General features: G+C 41.4%; 1 protein-coding gene and 1 long non-coding RNA gene across 3 annotated transcripts in view; one reads left to right on the top strand and one right to left on the bottom strand.

The window, feature by feature from the left end:
• The window catches only part of trim35-3 (tripartite motif containing 35-3), a 68,392-nt gene that overhangs the window by 46,411 nt on the left and 4,433 nt on the right, over positions 1 to 17,548 (top strand). The window lies entirely within an intron of this gene.
• Positions 13,412 to 15,956, bottom strand: LOC120462295 (uncharacterized). 2 transcript variants are annotated; one of them, XR_016154218.1, is made up of 6 exons: positions 15,449 to 15,956; positions 14,897 to 14,941; positions 14,684 to 14,739; positions 14,278 to 14,386; positions 13,990 to 14,060; positions 13,412 to 13,564 (listed from the first exon to the last, which is right to left on the bottom strand). It is a non-coding gene; the product is annotated as an uncharacterized LOC120462295 (long non-coding RNA). The 2 variants fall into 2 exon arrangements; XR_016154212.1 differs by having other exon boundaries at positions 14,278 to 14,422; positions 15,449 to 15,952.

Consider the following 17,548-nt stretch of genomic DNA (forward strand, 5'->3'; position numbering starts at 1 on the left):
CTATCATAATCCAGAGTTTTGAGAAACTTGATTTTTCGCCCGAAAACGAAAAAAAAAACGTAAGGGGTAACACTGTCGTTTTTTTTTCGGGTCGAAATTTTGAGTTCGATATCTCAGCTCTGGAAGCGTCTAGAGCCTCCATTTTTGCGCTCAGGTCAAAGTCTCGCGGCCCTCTATCATAATCCAGAGTTTTGAGAAGATTGGAGAAACTTGATTTTTCGCCCGAAAACGAAAAAAAACGTAAGGGGTAACACTGTCGTTTTTTTTTCGGGTCGAAATTTTGAGTTTCGATATCTCAGCTCTGGAAGGGTCTAGAGCCTCCATTTTTGCGCTCATGTCAAAGTCTCGCGGCCCTCTATCATAATCCAGAGTTTTGAGAAGATTGGAGAAACTTGATTTTTCGCCCGAAAACGAAAAAAAACGTAAGGGGTAACACTGTCGTTTTTTTTTTCGGGTCGAAATTTTGAGTTTCGATATCTCAGCTCTGGAAGGGTCTAGAGCCTCCATTTTTGCGCTCAGGTCAAAGTCTCGCGGCCCTCTATCATAATCCAGAGTTTTGAGAAGATTGGAGAAACTTGATTTTTCGCCCGAAAACGAAAAAAAAACGTAAGGGGTAACACTGTCGTTTTTTTTTCGGGTCGAAATTTTAAATTTCGATATCTCAGCTCTGGAAGGGTCTAGAGCCTCCATTTTTGCGCTCAGGTCAAAGTTTTGCGGCCCTCTATCATAATCCAGGGTTTTGAGAAGATTGGAGAAACTTGATTTTTCGCCCGAAAACGAAAAAAAAACGTAAGGGGTAACACTGTCGTTTTTTTTTCGGGTCGAAATTTTGAGTTTCGATATCTCAGCTCTGGAAGGGTCTAGAGCCTCCATTTTTGCGCTCAGGTCAAAGTCTCGCGGCCCTCTATCATAATCCAGAGTTTTGAGAAACTTAATTTTTTGCCCGAAAATGAAATAAAAACGAAAGGGGTAACACTGTCGTTTTTTTTTCGGGTCGAAATTTTGAGTTTCGATATCTCAGCTCTGGAAGGGTCTAGAGCCTCCATTTTTGCGCTCAGGTCAAAGTCTCGCGGCCCTCTATCATAATACAGAGTTTTGAGAAGATTGGAGAAACTTGATTTTTCGCCCGAAAACGGAAAAAAACGTAAGGGGTAACACTGTCGTTTTTTTTCGGGATCGAAATTTTGAGTTTCGATATCTCAGCTCTGGAAGGGTCTAGAGCCTCCATTTTTGCGCTCAGGTCAAAGTCTCGCGGCCCTCTATCATAATCCAGAGTTTTGAGAAGATTGGAGAAACTTGATTTTTCGCCCGAAAACGAAAAAAAACGTAAGGGGTAACACTGTCGGTTTTTTTTCGGGTCGAAATTTTGAGTTTCGATATCTCAGCTCTGGAAGGGTCTAGAGCCTCCATTTTTGCACTCAGGTCAAAGTCTCACGGCCCTCTATCATAATCCAGAGTTTTGAGAAGATTGGAGAAACTTGATTTTTCGCCCGAAAACGAAAAAAAACGTAAGGGGTAACACTGTCGGTTTTTTTTCGGGTCGAAATTTTGAGTTTCGATATCTCAGCTCTGGAAGGGTCTAGAGCCTCCATTTTTGCACTCAGGTCAAAGTCTCGCGGCCCTCTATCATAATCCAGAGTTTTGAGAAGATTGGAGAACGTAAGGGGTAACACTGTCGTTTTTTTTTTCAGGTCGAAATTTTGAGTTTCGATATCTCAGCTCTGGAAGGGTCTAGAGCCTCCATTTTTGCGCTCAGGTCAAAGTCTCGCGGCCCTCTATCATAATCCAGAGTTTTGAGAAGATTGGAGAAACTTGATTTTTCGCCCGAAAACGAAAAAAAACGTAAGGGGTAACACTGTCTTTTTTTTTTCGGGTCGAAATTTTGAGTTTCGATATCTCATCTCTGGAAGGGTCTAGAGCCTCCATTTTTGCGCTCAGGTCAAAGTCTCGCGGCCCTCTATCATAATCCAGAGTTTTGAGAAGATTGGAGAAACTTGATTTTTCGCTCGAAAAAGAAAAAAAAACGTAAGGGGTAACACTGTCGTTTTTTTCGGGATCGAAATTTTTAGTTTCGATATCTCAGCTCTGGAAGGGTCTAGAGCCTCCATTTTTGCGCTCAGGTCAAAGTCTCGCGGCCCTCTATCATAATCCAGAGTTTTGAGAAGATTGGAGAAACTTGATTTTTCGCCCGAAAACGAAAAAAAAACGTAAGGGGTAACACTGTCGTTTTTTTTTTTCGGTTCGAAATTTTGAGTTTCGATATCTCAGCTCTGGAAGGGTCTAGAGCCTCCATTTTTGCGCTCAGGTCAAAGTCTCGCGGCCCTCTATCATAATCCAGAGTTTTGAGAAACTTAATTTTTTGCCCGAAAATGAAAAAAAACGAAAGGGGTAACACTGTCGTTTTTTTTTCGGGTAGAAATTTTGAATTTCGATATCTCAACTCTGGAAGGGTCTAGAGCCTCCATTTTTGCACACAGGTCAAAGTCTCACAGCCCTCTATCATAATCCAGAGTTTTGAGAAGATTGGAAAAACTTAATTTTTTGCCCGAAAATGAAAAAAAACGAAAGGGGTAACACTGTCGTTTTTTTTTCGGGTCGAAATTTTGAGTTTCGATATCTCAGCTCTGGAAGGGTCTAGAACCTCCATTTTTGCGCTCAGGTCAAAGTCTCGCGGCCCTCTATCATAATCCAGAGTTTTGAGAAGATTGGAGAAACTTGATTTTTCGCCCGAAAACGAAAAAAAACGTAAGGGGTAACACTGTCGTTTTTTTTTCGGGTCGAAATTTTGAGTTTCGATATCTCAGCTCTGGAAGGGTCTAGAGCTTCCATTTTTGCGCTCAGGTCAAAGTCTCGCGGCCCTCTATCATAATCCAGAGTTTTGAGAAGATTGGAGAAACTTGATTTTTCGCCCGAAAACGAAAAAAAACGTAAGGGGTAACACTGTCGTTTTTTTTTTCGGGTCGAAATTTTGAGTTTCGATATCTCAGCTCTGGAAGGGTCTAGAGCCTCCATTTTTGCGCTCAGGTCAAAGTCTCGCGGCCCTCTATCATAATCCAGAGTTTTGAGAAGATTGGAGAAACTTGATTTTTCGCCCGAAAACGAAAAAAAAACGTAAGGGGTAACACTGTCGTTTTTTTTTCGGTCGAAATTTTGAGTTTCGATATCTCAGCTCTGGAAGGGTCTAGAGCCTCCATTTTTGCGCTCAGGTCAAAGTCTCGAGGCCCTCTATCATAATCCAGAGTTTTGAGAAGATTGGAGAAACTTGATTTTTCGCCCGAAAACGAAAAAAAACGTCAGGGGTAACACTGTCGTTTTTTTTTCGGGTCGAAATTTTGAGTTTCGATATCTCAGCTCTGGAAGGGTCTAGAGCCTCCATTTTTGCGCTCAGGTCAAAGTCTCGCGGCCCTCTATCATAATCCAGAGTTTTGAGAAACTTTATTTTTTGCCCGAAAATGAAATAAAAACGAAAGGGGTAACACTGTCGTTTTTTTTTCGGGTCGAAATTTTGAGTTTCGATATCTCAGCTCTGGAAGGGTCTAGAGCCTCCATTTTTGCGCTCAGGTCAAAGTCTCGCGGCCCTCTATCATAATACAGAGTTTTGAGAAGATTGGAGAAACTTGATTTTTCGCCCGAAAACGGAAAAAAACGTAAGGGGTAACACTGTCGTTTTTTTTCGGGATCGAAATTTTGAGTTTCGATATCTCAGCTCTGGAAGGGTCTAGAGCCTCCGTTTTTGCGCTCAGGTCAAAGTCTCGCGGCCCTCTATCATAATCCAGAGTTTTGAGAAGATTGGAGAAACTTGATTTTTCGCCCGAAAACGAAAAAAACGTAAGGGGTAACACTGTCGTTTTTTTTTCGGGTCGAAATTTTGAGTTTCGATATCTCAGCTCTGGAAGGGTCTAGAGCCTCCATTTTTGCGCTCAGGTCAAAGTCTCGCGGCCCTCTATCATAATCCAGAGTTTTGAGAAGATTGGAGAAACTTGATTTTTCGCCCGAAAACGAAAAAAAACGTAAGGGGTAACACTGTCGGTTTTTTTTCGGGTCGAAATTTTGAGTTTCGATATCTCAGCTCTGGAAGGGTCTAGAGCCTCCATTTTTTGCGCTCAGGTCAAAGTCTTGTGGCCCTCTATCATAATCCAGAGTTTTGAGAAGATTGGAGAAACTTGATATTTCGCCCGAAAACGAAAAAAAACGTAAGGGGTAACACTGTCGTTTTTTTTTTTCGGGTCGAAATTTTGAGTTTCGATATCTCAGCTTTGGAAGGGTCTAGAGCCTCCATTTTTGCGCTCAGGTCAAAGTCTCGCGGCCCTCTATCATAATCCAGAGTTTTGAGAAGATTGGAGAAACTTGATTTTTCGCCCGAAAACGAAAAAAAACGTAAGGGGTAACACTGTCGTTTTTTTTTCGGGTCGAAATTTTGAGTTTCGATATCTCAGCTCTGGAAGGGTCTAGAGCTTCCATTTTTGCGCTCAGGTCAAAGTCTCGCGGCCCTCTATCATAATCCAGAGTTTTGAGAAGATTGGAGAAACTTGATTTTTCGCCCGAAAACGAAAAAAAACGTAAGGGGTAACACTGTCGTTTTTTTTTTCGGGTCGAAATTTTGAGTTTCGATATCTCAGCTCTGGAAGGGTCTAGAGCCTCCATTTTTGCGCTCAGGTCAAAGTCTCGCGGCCCTCTATCATAATCCAGAGTTTTGAGAAGATTGGAGAAACTTGATTTTTCGCCCGAAAACGAAAAAAAAACGTAAGGGGTAACACTGTCGTTTTTTTTTCGGTCGAAATTTTGAGTTTCGATATCTCAGCTCTGGAAGGGTCTAGAGCCTCCATTTTTGCGCTCAGGTCAAAGTCTCGAGGCCCTCTATCATAATCCAGAGTTTTGAGAAGATTGGAGAAACTTGATTTTTCGCCCGAAAACGAAAAAAAACGTCAGGGGTAACACTGTCGTTTTTTTTTCGGGTCGAAATTTTGAGTTTCGATATCTCAGCTCTGGAAGGGTCTAGAGCCTCCATTTTTGCGCTCAGGTCAAAGTCTCGCGGCCCTCTATCATAATCCAGAGTTTTGAGAAACTTTATTTTTTGCCCGAAAATGAAATAAAAACGAAAGGGGTAACACTGTCGTTTTTTTTTCGGGTCGAAATTTTGAGTTTCGATATCTCAGCTCTGGAAGGGTCTAGAGCCTCCATTTTTGCGCTCAGGTCAAAGTCTCGCGGCCCTCTATCATAATACAGAGTTTTGAGAAGATTGGAGAAACTTGATTTTTCGCCCGAAAACGGAAAAAAACGTAAGGGGTAACACTGTCGTTTTTTTTCGGGATCGAAATTTTGAGTTTCGATATCTCAGCTCTGGAAGGGTCTAGAGCCTCCGTTTTTGCGCTCAGGTCAAAGTCTCGCGGCCCTCTATCATAATCCAGAGTTTTGAGAAGATTGGAGAAACTTGATTTTTCGCCCGAAAACGAAAAAAACGTAAGGGGTAACACTGTCGTTTTTTTTTCGGGTCGAAATTTTGAGTTTCGATATCTCAGCTCTGGAAGGGTCTAGAGCCTCCATTTTTGCGCTCAGGTCAAAGTCTCGCGGCCCTCTATCATAATCCAGAGTTTTGAGAAGATTGGAGAAACTTGATTTTTCGCCCGAAAACGAAAAAAAACGTAAGGGGTAACACTGTCGGTTTTTTTTCGGGTCGAAATTTTGAGTTTCGATATCTCAGCTCTGGAAGGGTCTAGAGCCTCCATTTTTTGCGCTCAGGTCAAAGTCTTGTGGCCCTCTATCATAATCCAGAGTTTTGAGAAGATTGGAGAAACTTGATATTTCGCCCGAAAACGAAAAAAAACGTAAGGGGTAACACTGTCGTTTTTTTTTTTCGGGTCGAAATTTTGAGTTTCGATATCTCAGCTTTGGAAGGGTCTAGAGCCTCCATTTTTGCGCTCAGGTCAAAGTCTCGCGGCCCTCTATCATAATCCAGAGTTTTGAGAAGATTGGAGAAACTTGATTTTTCGCCCGAAAACGAAAAAAAAAACGTAAGGGGTAACACTGTCGTTTTTTTTTCGGGTCGAAATTTTGAGTTTCGATATCTCAGCTCTGGAAGGGTCTAGAGCCTCCATTTTTGCGCTCAGGTCAAAGTCTCGCGGCCCTCTATCATAATCCAGAGTTTTGAGAAACTTAATTTTTTGCCCGAAAATAAAAAAAAAACGAAAGGGGTAACACTGTCGTTTTTTTTTTTTCGGGTCGAAATTTTGAGTTTCGATATCTCAGCTCTGGAAGGGTCTAGAGCCTCCATGTTTGAATTCAGGTCAAAGTCTCACAGCCCTCTATCATAATCCAGAGTTTTGAGAAGATTGGAGAAACTTAATTTTTTGCCCGAAAATGAAAAAAAACGAAAGGGGTAACACTGTCGTTTTTTTTTTCGGGTAGAAATTTTGAATTTCGATATCTCAACTCTGGAAGGGTCTAGAGCCTCCATTTTTGCACACAGGTCAAAGTCTCACAGCCCTCTATCATAATCCAGAGTTTTGAGAAGATTGGAAAAACTTAATTTTTTGCCCGAAAACGAAAAAAAACTTAAGGGGTAACACTGTCGTTTTTTTTTTCGGGTCGAAATTTTGAGTTTCGATATCTCAGCTCTGGAAGGGTCAAGAGCCTCCATTTTTGCGCTCAGGTCAAAGTCTCGCGGCCCTCTATCATAATCCAGAGTTTTGAGAAGATTGGAGAAACTTGATTTTTCGCCCGAAAACGAAAAAAAACGTAAGGGGTAACACTGTCGTTTTTTTTTTGGGTCGAAATTTTGAGTTTCGATATCTCAGCTCTGGAAGGGTCTAGAGCCTCCATTTTTGCGCTCAGGTCAAAGTCTCGCGGCCCTCTATCATAATCCAGAGTTTTGAGAAGATTGGAGAAACTTGATTTTTCGGGTCGAAATTTTGAGTTTTGATATCTCAGCTCTGGAAGGGTCTAGAGCCTCCATTTTTGCGCTCAGGTCAAAGTCTTGCGGCCCTCTATCATAATCCAGAGTTTTGAGAAGATTGGAGAAACTTGATTTTTCGCCCGAAAATGAAAAAAAACGTAAGGGGTAACACTGTCGTTTTTTTTTCGGGTCGAAATTTTGAGTTTCGATATCTCAGCTCTGGAAGGGTCTAGAGCCTCCATTTTTGCGCTCAGGTCAAAGTCTTGCGGCCCTCTATCATAATCCAGAGTTTTGAGAAGATTGGAGAAACTTGATTTTTCGCCTGAAAACGAAAAAAAACGTAAGGGGTAACACTGTCGTTTTTTTTTTTTGGGTCGAAATTTTGAGTTTCGATATCTCAGCTCTGGAAGGGTCCAAAGCCTCAATTTTTGCGCTCAGGTCAAAGTCTCGCGGCCCTCTATCATAATCCAGAGTTTTGAGAAGATTGGAGAAACTTGATTTTTCGCCCGAAAACGAAAAAAAAACGTAAGGGGTAACACTGTCGTTTTTTTTTTTGGGTCGAAATTTTGAGTTTCGATATCTCAGCTCTGGAAGGGTCTAGAGCCTCCATTTTTGCGCTCAGGTCAAAGTCTTGCGGCCCTCTATCATAATCCAGAGTTTTGAGAAGATTGGAGAAACTTGATTTTTCGCCCGAAAACGAAAAAAAACGTAAGGGGTAACACTGTCGTTTTTTTTTCGGGTCGAAATTTTGAGTTTCGATATCTCAGCTCTGGAAGGGTCTAGAGCCTCCATTTTTGCGCTCAGGTCAAAGTCTTGTGGCCCTCTATCATAATCCATAGTTTTGAGAAGATTGGAAAAACTTAATTTTTCGCCCGAAAACGAAAAAAAACGTAAGGGGTAACACTGTCGTTTTTTTTTCGGGTCGAAACTTTGAGTTTCGATATCTCAGCTCTGGAAGGGTCTAGAGCCTCCATTTTTGCGCTCAGGTCAAAGTCTCGCGACCCTCTATCATAATCCAGAGTTTTGAGAAGATTGGAGAAACTTGATTTTTCCCCTGAATACGAAAAAAAACGTAAGGGGTAACACTGTCGTTTTTTTTTTCGGGTCGAAATTTTGAGCTTCGATATCTCAGCTCTGGAAGGGTCTAGAGACTCCATTTTTGCGCTCAGGTCAAAGTCTCGCGGCCCTCTATCATAATCCAGAGTTTTGAGAAGATTGGAGAAACTTGATTTTTCGCCCGAAAACGAAAAAAAACGTAAGGGGTAACACTGTCGTTTTTTTTTTCGGGTCGAAATTTTGAGTTTCGATATCTCAGCTCTGGAAGGGTCTAGAGCCTCCATTTTTGCACTCAGGTCAAAGTCTTGCGGCCCTCTATCATAATCCAGAGTTTTGAGAAGATTGGAGAAACTTGACTTTTCTCCCGAAAACGAAAAAAAATGTAAGGGGTAACACTGTCGTTTTTTTTTTCGGGTCGAAATTTTGAGTTTCGATATCTCAGCTCTGGAAGGGTCTAGAGCCTCCATTTTTGCGCTCAGGTCAAAGTCTCGCGGCCCTCTATCATAATCCAGAGTTTTGAGAAGATTGGAGAAACTTGATTTTTCGCCCGAAAACGAAAAAAAACGTAAGGGGTAACACTGTCGTTTTTTTTTCGGGTCGAAATTTTGAGTTTCGATATCTCAGCTCTGGAAGGGTCTAGAGCCTCCATTTTTGCGCTCAGGTCAAAGTCTCGCGGCCCTCTATCATAATCCAGAGTTTTGAGAAGATTGGAGAAACTGATTTTTTGCCCGAAAACGAAAAAAAAACGTAAGGGGTAACACTGTCGTTTTTTTTTTTTCGGGTCGAAATTTTGAGTTTCGATATCTCAGCTCTGGAAGGGTCCTAGAGCCTCCATTTTTGCGCTCAGGTCAAAGTCTCGCGGCCCTCTATTATAATCCAGAGTTTTGAGAAGATTGGAGAAACTTGATTTTTCGCCCGAAAACGAAAAAAAACGTAAGGGGTAACACTGTCGTTTTTTTTTCGGGATCGAAATTTTGAGTTTCGATATCTCAGCTCTGGAAGGGTCTAGAGCCTCCATTTTTGCGCTCAGGTCAAAGTCTCGCGGCCCTCTATCATAATCCAGAGTTTTGAGAAGATTGGAGAAACTTGATTTTTCCCCCGAAAACGAAAAAAAACGTAAGGGGTAACACTGTCGGGTTTTTTTTCGGGTCGAAATTTTGAGCTTCGATATCTCAGCTCTGGAAGGGTCTAGAGACTCCATTTTTGCGCTCAGGTCAAAGTCTCGCGGCCCTCTATCATAATCCAGAGTTTTGAGAAGATTGGAGAAACTTGATTTTTCGCCCGAAAACGAAAAAAAACGTAAGGGGTAACACTGTCGTTTTTTTTTTTTCGGGTCGAAATTTTGAGTTTCGATATCTCAGCTCTGGAAGGGTCTAGAGCCTCCATTTTTGCACTCAGGTCAAAGTCTTGCGGCCCTCTATCATAATCCAGAGTTTTGAGAAGATTGGAGAAACTTGACTTTTCGCCCGAAAACGAAAAAAAACGTAAGGGGTAACACTGTCGTTTTTTTTTTCGGGTCGAAATTTTGAGTTTCGATATCTCAGCTCTGGAAGGGTCTAGAGCCTCCATTTTTGCACTCAGGTCAAAGTCTCACAACCCTCTATCATAATCCAGAGTTTTGAGAAGATTGGAGAAACTTAATTTTTCGCCTGAAAATGAAAAAAAAACGAAAGGGGTAACACTGTTGTTTTGTTTTTTTTTCGGGTCGAAATTTTGAATTTCGATATCTCAGCTCTGGAAGGGTCTAGAGCCTCCATTTTTGCACTCAGGTCAAAGTCTCACAGCCCTCTATCATAATCCAGAGTTTTGAGAAGATTGGAGAAACGTAATTTTTCGCCCGAAAATGAAAAAAAACGAAAGGGGTACCACTGTCGTTTTTTTTTTCGGGTCGAATTTTTGAGTTTCGATATCTCAGCTCTGGAAGGGTCTAGAGCCTCCATTTTTGCAGTCAGGTCTAAGTCTCATGGCCCTCTATCAGAATCCATAGTTTTGAGAAGATTGGAGAAATTTAATTTTTCGCCCGAAAAAAAAAACACGAAAGGGGTACCACTGTCGTTTTTTTTGTCGGGTCGAATTTTTTAGTTTCGATATCTCAGCTCTGGAAGGGTCTAGAGCCTCCATTTTTTTCACGCAGGTTTAAGTCTCATGGCCCTCTATCAGAATCCAGAGTTTTGAGAAGATTGGAGAAACTTAATTTTTCGCCAGAAAAAAAACAAAACGAAAGGGGTACCACTGTCGTTTTTTTTTTTCGGGTCGAATTTTTGAGTTTCGATATCTCAGCTCTGGAAGGGTCTAGAGCCTCCATTTTTGCACTCAGGTCTAAGTCTCATGGCCCTCTCTCAGAATCCAGAGTTTCAATAAGATCAGAGAAACCCGAAAAAAAACGACAGAGCATGAACATAGACATTGAACAGACACATAGACACAGAAGACGACACATAGCATAGACAGACAACATGAACATTGACAGTGAACAGACACATAAACACGGAAGACGACACATAGCATAGACAGACAACATGAACATTGACGGTGAACAGACACATAAACACGGAAGACGACACATAGCATAGACAGACAGCATGTCGACATAATTTCGGCACAAATGGAACCCCATACAAGAATACGCCTAGAACTGGCACTGACATTAAATGACATAAATAGGGATGCGTCGATACTAATACCAGTAGTACTCTGGTGTCGGTTGGATACTACTGTGCTCATGTACTCGTAAAACTACCCCGAAAGCACTTTAGAGGCCGTTCACATATCGCACGTGTTTTTTATTATATTTTTGCGCGTGCTTATTCTTTCCAAAGCGCTTGCTCTCACGCGGCATCTGTCGTTGCTATGCAACGAGGTTTTATTATGAGTGCGCTTGCCTCGCGCCTATATTTGAAATTGCGAATTTGCATGTAATCGGCCTCTTATGGCAACGTGACATTAGCCTAATCCAAAATATTTCCATATGTGGCTCTTTCCTCCTTTCGTGTCAACAAGTGGATTCAGAGAGAGAGCATATCAGCGTTATGAAGAGGACGTAACTGTGCACCTTTCAGACAGCGCGTCTAGAACTGGATTAACCTGGTACTCGGTACCTAGAAAAGCTGGTACCGTAACATTTTTTTTTTAGTGCCGACTTGGTACCGAAGTACCGAGTTTTTTGACAACACTAACTTCGAGTGTAACTAAAATGAGCCAATGCAAATTGGCATGCAATAATTGCATCAGCTGCGCTGCATCGCGCACTCGCATATAAGCAGCAGCAGGTGCATTGCATCTTCAGGTTTTCGCTGAGGAGCTGAGCTGGTGACCTGGCTGCACAGCAGGTGTGGTGACGGGATGTGGTGTCTCTGTTCCCTCCTACAGGGAACAAGGGTTACAAACGTAACCGAGACATTCCCTGTCAGTTGGTCTCTCTCTACGCCATGTCTGTGAGTTGCGACATGATTGACCCGAAGAGACCTTCCAGCCCTCCTCCAGAGGAGGAGATGGCCGGCGAGCTGCGACATCTAACCTGAGCCTAGATTACCATGTTGGCTGACTTACGCCACGGTTGCATTGTTGTCCGTGCGGACAAGCACATCTTTGCCCTGTAGTGGCCTTTTTGGATGGCTCAGAGGAAGACGTACTGCAAGCAACTTGAGGCAGTTAATGTGCCAATTCAGGTGGGGCCCGTCCAAACCCCGGCAAGTGCATGACTATTGTGCGGATGCATCTGTGAAAACCACAGCTTGCCTGGACACTTTTTTCAGGGGCACTCTTGCCTGAAGAAACTAAGGGTCTTACCAGAGGACGAAGGTTGGCACGCCAGTGTGATTGTCACACAGTTAGTGCTGTGCTCCTACGGCCAATCTGAGGACTCTGCCGTGAAGCCAGTGCTGAAGTGGTCTCATACGGAGCAAGCCGAGCAGCGTCACAGCCGCTGCGGCTGCCATATGCCCCAGGAGCCTCTGAAAGAATTTCAATGGGACCGCCATTCTACCCTTGAACAAATTCAAGCAGTTCAGCACTGACCGAACATGTTCCTCTGTGAGGTGTGCTGACTGTTCGACCGAATCCAACTCCATACCGACAAAAGAGATCTTCTGCACAGGGGTGAGTTTGCTCTTTTCCCAGTTGACCTGAAGCCTCAACAGGCTGAGAGGACTGAGCACAAGGTTCCTGTTTTCGCACAACTGGTTTAAAGACTTTGCTAGTATCAGCCAATCATCGAGATAGTTGTGAATGCAAACGCTGTGTTCCTTCATGGGAACAAGGGCCTCCTCCGGGCAAAGGGACTGGAGGCGTGCCCGCGGTGAGGAGGAACGCAGGGACCCTGCCGGGGGGCTCTCTCTCTAAGGCGCCCCCTGCGAGATTTGAGAGTGCTGTGCAACACTTACCTGGTTCCACGGTTGGGCAGAGTTCCGAGAAGACTTGGTGGCATCTTCAAACCGCCCACAGCTGCCCATTGCCGATGGAAGAGTGAGAGTGGTAAGGATGTCGGCCTTCCACTGCCCTCCTAGCCCTCCTCCGGGGGAAAAAATGGTACAGTCACCATCTCCTGAAGACCAATCCTCTCCATCTTCGGGTCGCCTGTCATTGGGTTTCTTACCCTCCTGCGACTCCTGGCTGGTTTGGCAGGAGGCTGAATAGGCGGGGCGCCCTCAATAGGCTGAATAGGCTGGCTGCTCTGCGTTTCTTAGATAGAGGCTGCGGGCATAGCAACGGGCCATTCCACTGGGGAAATTGACGCATAACCCATTAAGGCCCTGCCATCAAGGGTGGAGGGTCTAACAAGATGGTGTCATGCAGTAAAAGGTGCACGATCCATGACCTAGTGAGCTCCTCATGCACCTCTAGAAAGAACATTACCAGGGTGTGACGCAAAGAACTAGCGCAAGCTACCCCGAGAAAACCAACTGTCCAGCTTTGAGGACTTGGGACACAGTGTTCGGTTCGACTTGAGCCCAACCCTCTCAGCGGCCTGGAAATTAAAAACCTATATAAACATATATGTTTTAATATAGGTTTTGATATATGTTTTTAATATATGTGACATATATAAAATTGGCCGTTTTCCTATATTATATGTACATATATGCACATATATGTACATATATACGTGCATATATGTACACATATTTACGCACCTATATAGGTACATGTATGCACACATATATGTACACATATAGGTGCATATATGAACATGTATGCACGCATATATGTACACATATAGGTGCATATATTTGTGCATATATGAACCTATATATGTACATGTATGCATGCATATATGTACACATATAGGTGCATATATACGTGCATACATGTACCTATATATGTACATGTATGTACGCATATATGTGCACATATAGGTGCATTTATACATGCACCAACATGTTTACCTATATTAGAATAATTATTAAAATCCATAGCTACTAGGCAACATAAATAATAGTCCAAAATGTATGCATTTAGATTTATTTACTTAAGATCAAATAGTACAAAAACAAAAATAAGACAAAAAAACTGGATAGAAAAAAAATCTTTTTGATCTTCTCAGCTCCATGAGCTTTGAATTGATAGACGTGCCCATCTCCCCTCGGCTGACTGACGGCCACTTCTTCAATGTAGCATCTAGAGAAGACAAAAATAATAAGACACTATAATAATAATAATAATAAGAAGAAGAAGAAGAAGAAGAATATAGTACTTCATCAGGAACCCAAAGTGCTTACAGTACAGATGTGATCGGACACATATTTTTTGATAAAAGGTTGATCATTTTAAAAAATGCGTCATGTAAACATGTCAATTGGAAGATTCTGAAGATTCTGAAAAATCTGAAACGTGGCTTAAGAAAAGGAAAGTTAGGATCAAGAACTGAGCAAGTGATGAATTAGTATTATAGGTTCCAAGTAGATATAGTAACAATAATCCCTTATACAGTCTCAAATGATGCCTAATAAACATTGATACAAGTAGGCTATGGTTAAAGTGGTGAACTTATAAAATCCTAATGCGTTGAGAAGGGAAAACAAAACTTTTATACATTTACTCACCAATAATGATGCCTTTTTAATTTGGTCAAGGGCGACCAGCTGCTCCCCATCCCCTCTGGTTGGCTTCCCACCTTAAAATAAAATTTCAAAATTATTATAAAAGGGGGTTAAAATGAAGCTTGTGAAAGCAATACTTTTTTTATATACACATCACATTTTCTTGAGGTGCAAGGAAATACAAAAATGGCAAGTAAAAAAGCGATGGTATGCCCGCACACAAACATAATTTATTCTACAGAATATTAATTGTTTTTTACGGACAGAAGAGATTAGGAGAATGTTTTGTACCATTCAGGTTGTTTTTCAGCAAAGTCTCCAGATCAAATGTGCCCAGCAGCAGATTCCACACCATGGCAGTAGCAGAGGTGGCAAGGAGGGCTGCTTCCCACACTTCTGCCTGGCAAAACACCCCAGAGCCCTTTATAACTTCAATCTGAAAAATAATTTATTCATTTATTGGCATTGTTTCATATTGATTCTTATGCTTAGCTTCCCAATAGTTTATATGTTTTTATGTATGAATGCAGATTAATGATAAAGAAACAAAATAATAATATTACACAAAATAATAATATGAAACAAATTAATAATTGCCCTAAATGTTCTTAAAGGAGAGGAGGAGGAGGATAGGGTGTCGGGGTGGGGATGGGGATATTTATTAATAAATAAATACAAATTCAATGGGGTTACTCACCGGTTGCACTTTTCAAAAGAGGAGGAATCTAAATCCTCAACAGGACTCCTTTCAGTCTTGTTCATAGAAGAAAAATAAAAGTTATTCTCTTCAATAAATTAAAGTGCAAATAACTTAAATCAAATAATTAACACTATCAATCAGCCCAACATCACAAGTCTCTAAAGCTCTGCTAGAGAAACAATTTTAAAAAGCAAAATCAGAGGAACTTACCTTTTTGAGCAATAATGGCGAGGTAACTTTTTATTTGAGGTAATTCTAGAAAGAGGTTATATAAAGAAAAAAAAAAACAATTACAATCACTTAATCAAAATAGTAATGCCCTAACGTTAATGTTTGCTATTTGAAAGACATTTCCTGCAACTGTAAAGGCATGCCCATTGATACGGCTCTTTCTTTCACCAATTTCGACCAAATTCAAACTCCACAGGTATTTTTTTTTCTGGAGCCGATTGCCTTCTTGAGCCGTTGGCAGAGAAGTATCATTTATTCTCATGACGTTATGTTCTCAAGGCCATGACTTTTGTTAACCCTCTACGAATTCCTCCAGAAAACAAATAAATACACGTTAATTCTAAATTGAATCTTATCAACGGCTAAGTTATTTTAGCACCCACAGTAACGTTACGTTACCTCACCAGCTAACAACATAGGAAGTGTATGGGCTGAAACAGGTGTGTTTGGCAAAAAATAAATGCTAAGTTTATACTTCTCAGCCACCGCAATTTCCACCCTGCAAATAAATATAAAATTAGGAATACTTACGATTGGTGATAAGTAGGACTTAGAGGATCTCCAATGCTGAAATCGCATTTTTTACTCCCAGCCGTTATCTTCCGGCGCGAAACTTGACTTCATCTCATCGGATACGGATAACGTCAAGCGTTAGGCGGGTGACGTCATCAACTACGGGGCGCTGTAGCGGCCAATCGGCAGTGCAGCAGCATTCGAATTTATTAACCACTGTGAATTGCTCAGATAGATGATGGGATGGTGGGATGATGATTATTATTTGAATGTACGTTCTATTAACTTTTTTTTTTTTTTTTTGACTGTAATGACCTTTCAGCCAGAAAAAAAAACTGCATTCAGACAATACAGAAAACATTGCAATTTGCATTGCATTTGGTGGATGTATCGGTGAATGTGTGGATGTGTATGGGAAAGTGACTTGAAATTGGAAAAAGGGCTTTTTGGTAAAATGAAAAAACAACAAACCCTTTTGTTATACATTTCCTTCTTTTCCACTAAGTCATTCTGATATGTAGGCCTATATAAATATTTATTTATTTATTTGAGCAATATAGTGACATATACACTCTAAAAATGCTTTGGGTCAAACATGGACAAACCCAAATGTTGGGTTAAAAATGCAATTAAAAAAATGTACAGTTGAAAAAGTGAAAGTGAAAGTTGAATTTGGGTTAAAATTTGAAATTACATTTTTAACCAAACATTTGGGTTTGTCCATATTTCACCCAAATTTGGGTTCAAACAACCCAGCATTGTTTAGAGTGGATGAGCTACAAATGACCAGATCCTGCCATGAGCTACAGTATAGGATACTCTTGCATATAGCACTTATGTGTGGATATAAAGAAGCAATGCAGGAGACCTACAGCCTGTATATGCACATATATGCACCTAAAATTGCCTATATGTGTCATATATACACACATATGCAGCATATATCTTATCATGTATGTGCATATATGCACCTAAAATTGCCTATATGTGTCATATATACACACATATGCAGCATATATATTATCATATATGTGCATATATGCTGTATATATGCAGCATATATGTGCATATAAACTGCATATAGGTTTCATATATGCGCATATATCCTCATATAGTTTCTTTCCATGTGGGAAAGCATAGCCACTCGGGCAAGGTTCCTGAAGGAGGCAACATAGTCGAATCGTCATCCCTAAAGAAGTGTAACTCACCTTCTGATGCAACGTTCGACATACGGTCATGGGGGGGAGCCCCAAATGATAAGGCTGGTACAGCACCTTGAGATGGTCTAGTGCATACCTGTAGCAACTCTACTGGCTGTAGAGCGCACAATTAGTGAGGGTTCCTAGGGGGTTGGTTCCCTAAAGGATGTGCGCTTGCTGTGATTCTCAAAGGTCCGCAATGGTCATATTCCCACAATGGGTGCATGACTCATCCACGAATGCTATCTCAGGATGTTTGAAGTCCAGACATGTGACACAGCTATCGAGACCATCCCTCAGTGCCAGGCTACGAATCCAGAAACACACGGGTTGAATGTCTTCTTTAGAAAGATGCAAGCTGTTCAGTTTGAACACCACTTTGTTGAGAGCAGACATAAACCTGTCAGCTCCGAATCGAAATGCTGAAGATGATATGCACCTGCTGCTCGTTATATTTTGGTGTGCGATGCTGCGCAGCTGATGCAATTATTGCATGCCAATGTGCATTGGCTCGTTTTAGTTAAACTCAAAGTAGATTGGCCTCTCTAGCGAGATTCCTACACTGTTGGTGACCGATGAATAGGTGGGAGACTGAAAGGGAACTTGCAGATCATGGGAAATTGGTTTTCTCATGTCATGACCCCTTTAAGGTTTTTAAATAGATTTTAAAAATACATTTAGTTACTTAGCAATATTTAATCTCAAACCTCATTTATGTTAATCTTTTTTTCCTTTTTTATTAATCCTCTTAAAAAACCATTTAGCACTTGTTTTGTGATGAGAGGATGGTGAGAATTATTTGTATTTGCCAAGTACAGAGAATAACATCTACTACTACAATACCAGTACTTGGGAAAGTTAAAGTTGTAGTTGCAGTAACTAACCCACATTTCCCCACTTATCTTGGAGATAATTGAAG

This window comes from Pimephales promelas, chromosome 3 (assembly GCF_988280905.1).
Source record: "Pimephales promelas chromosome 3, fPimPro1.hap1.1, whole genome shotgun sequence".
NCBI lineage: Eukaryota > Metazoa > Chordata > Actinopteri > Cypriniformes > Leuciscidae > Pimephales > Pimephales promelas.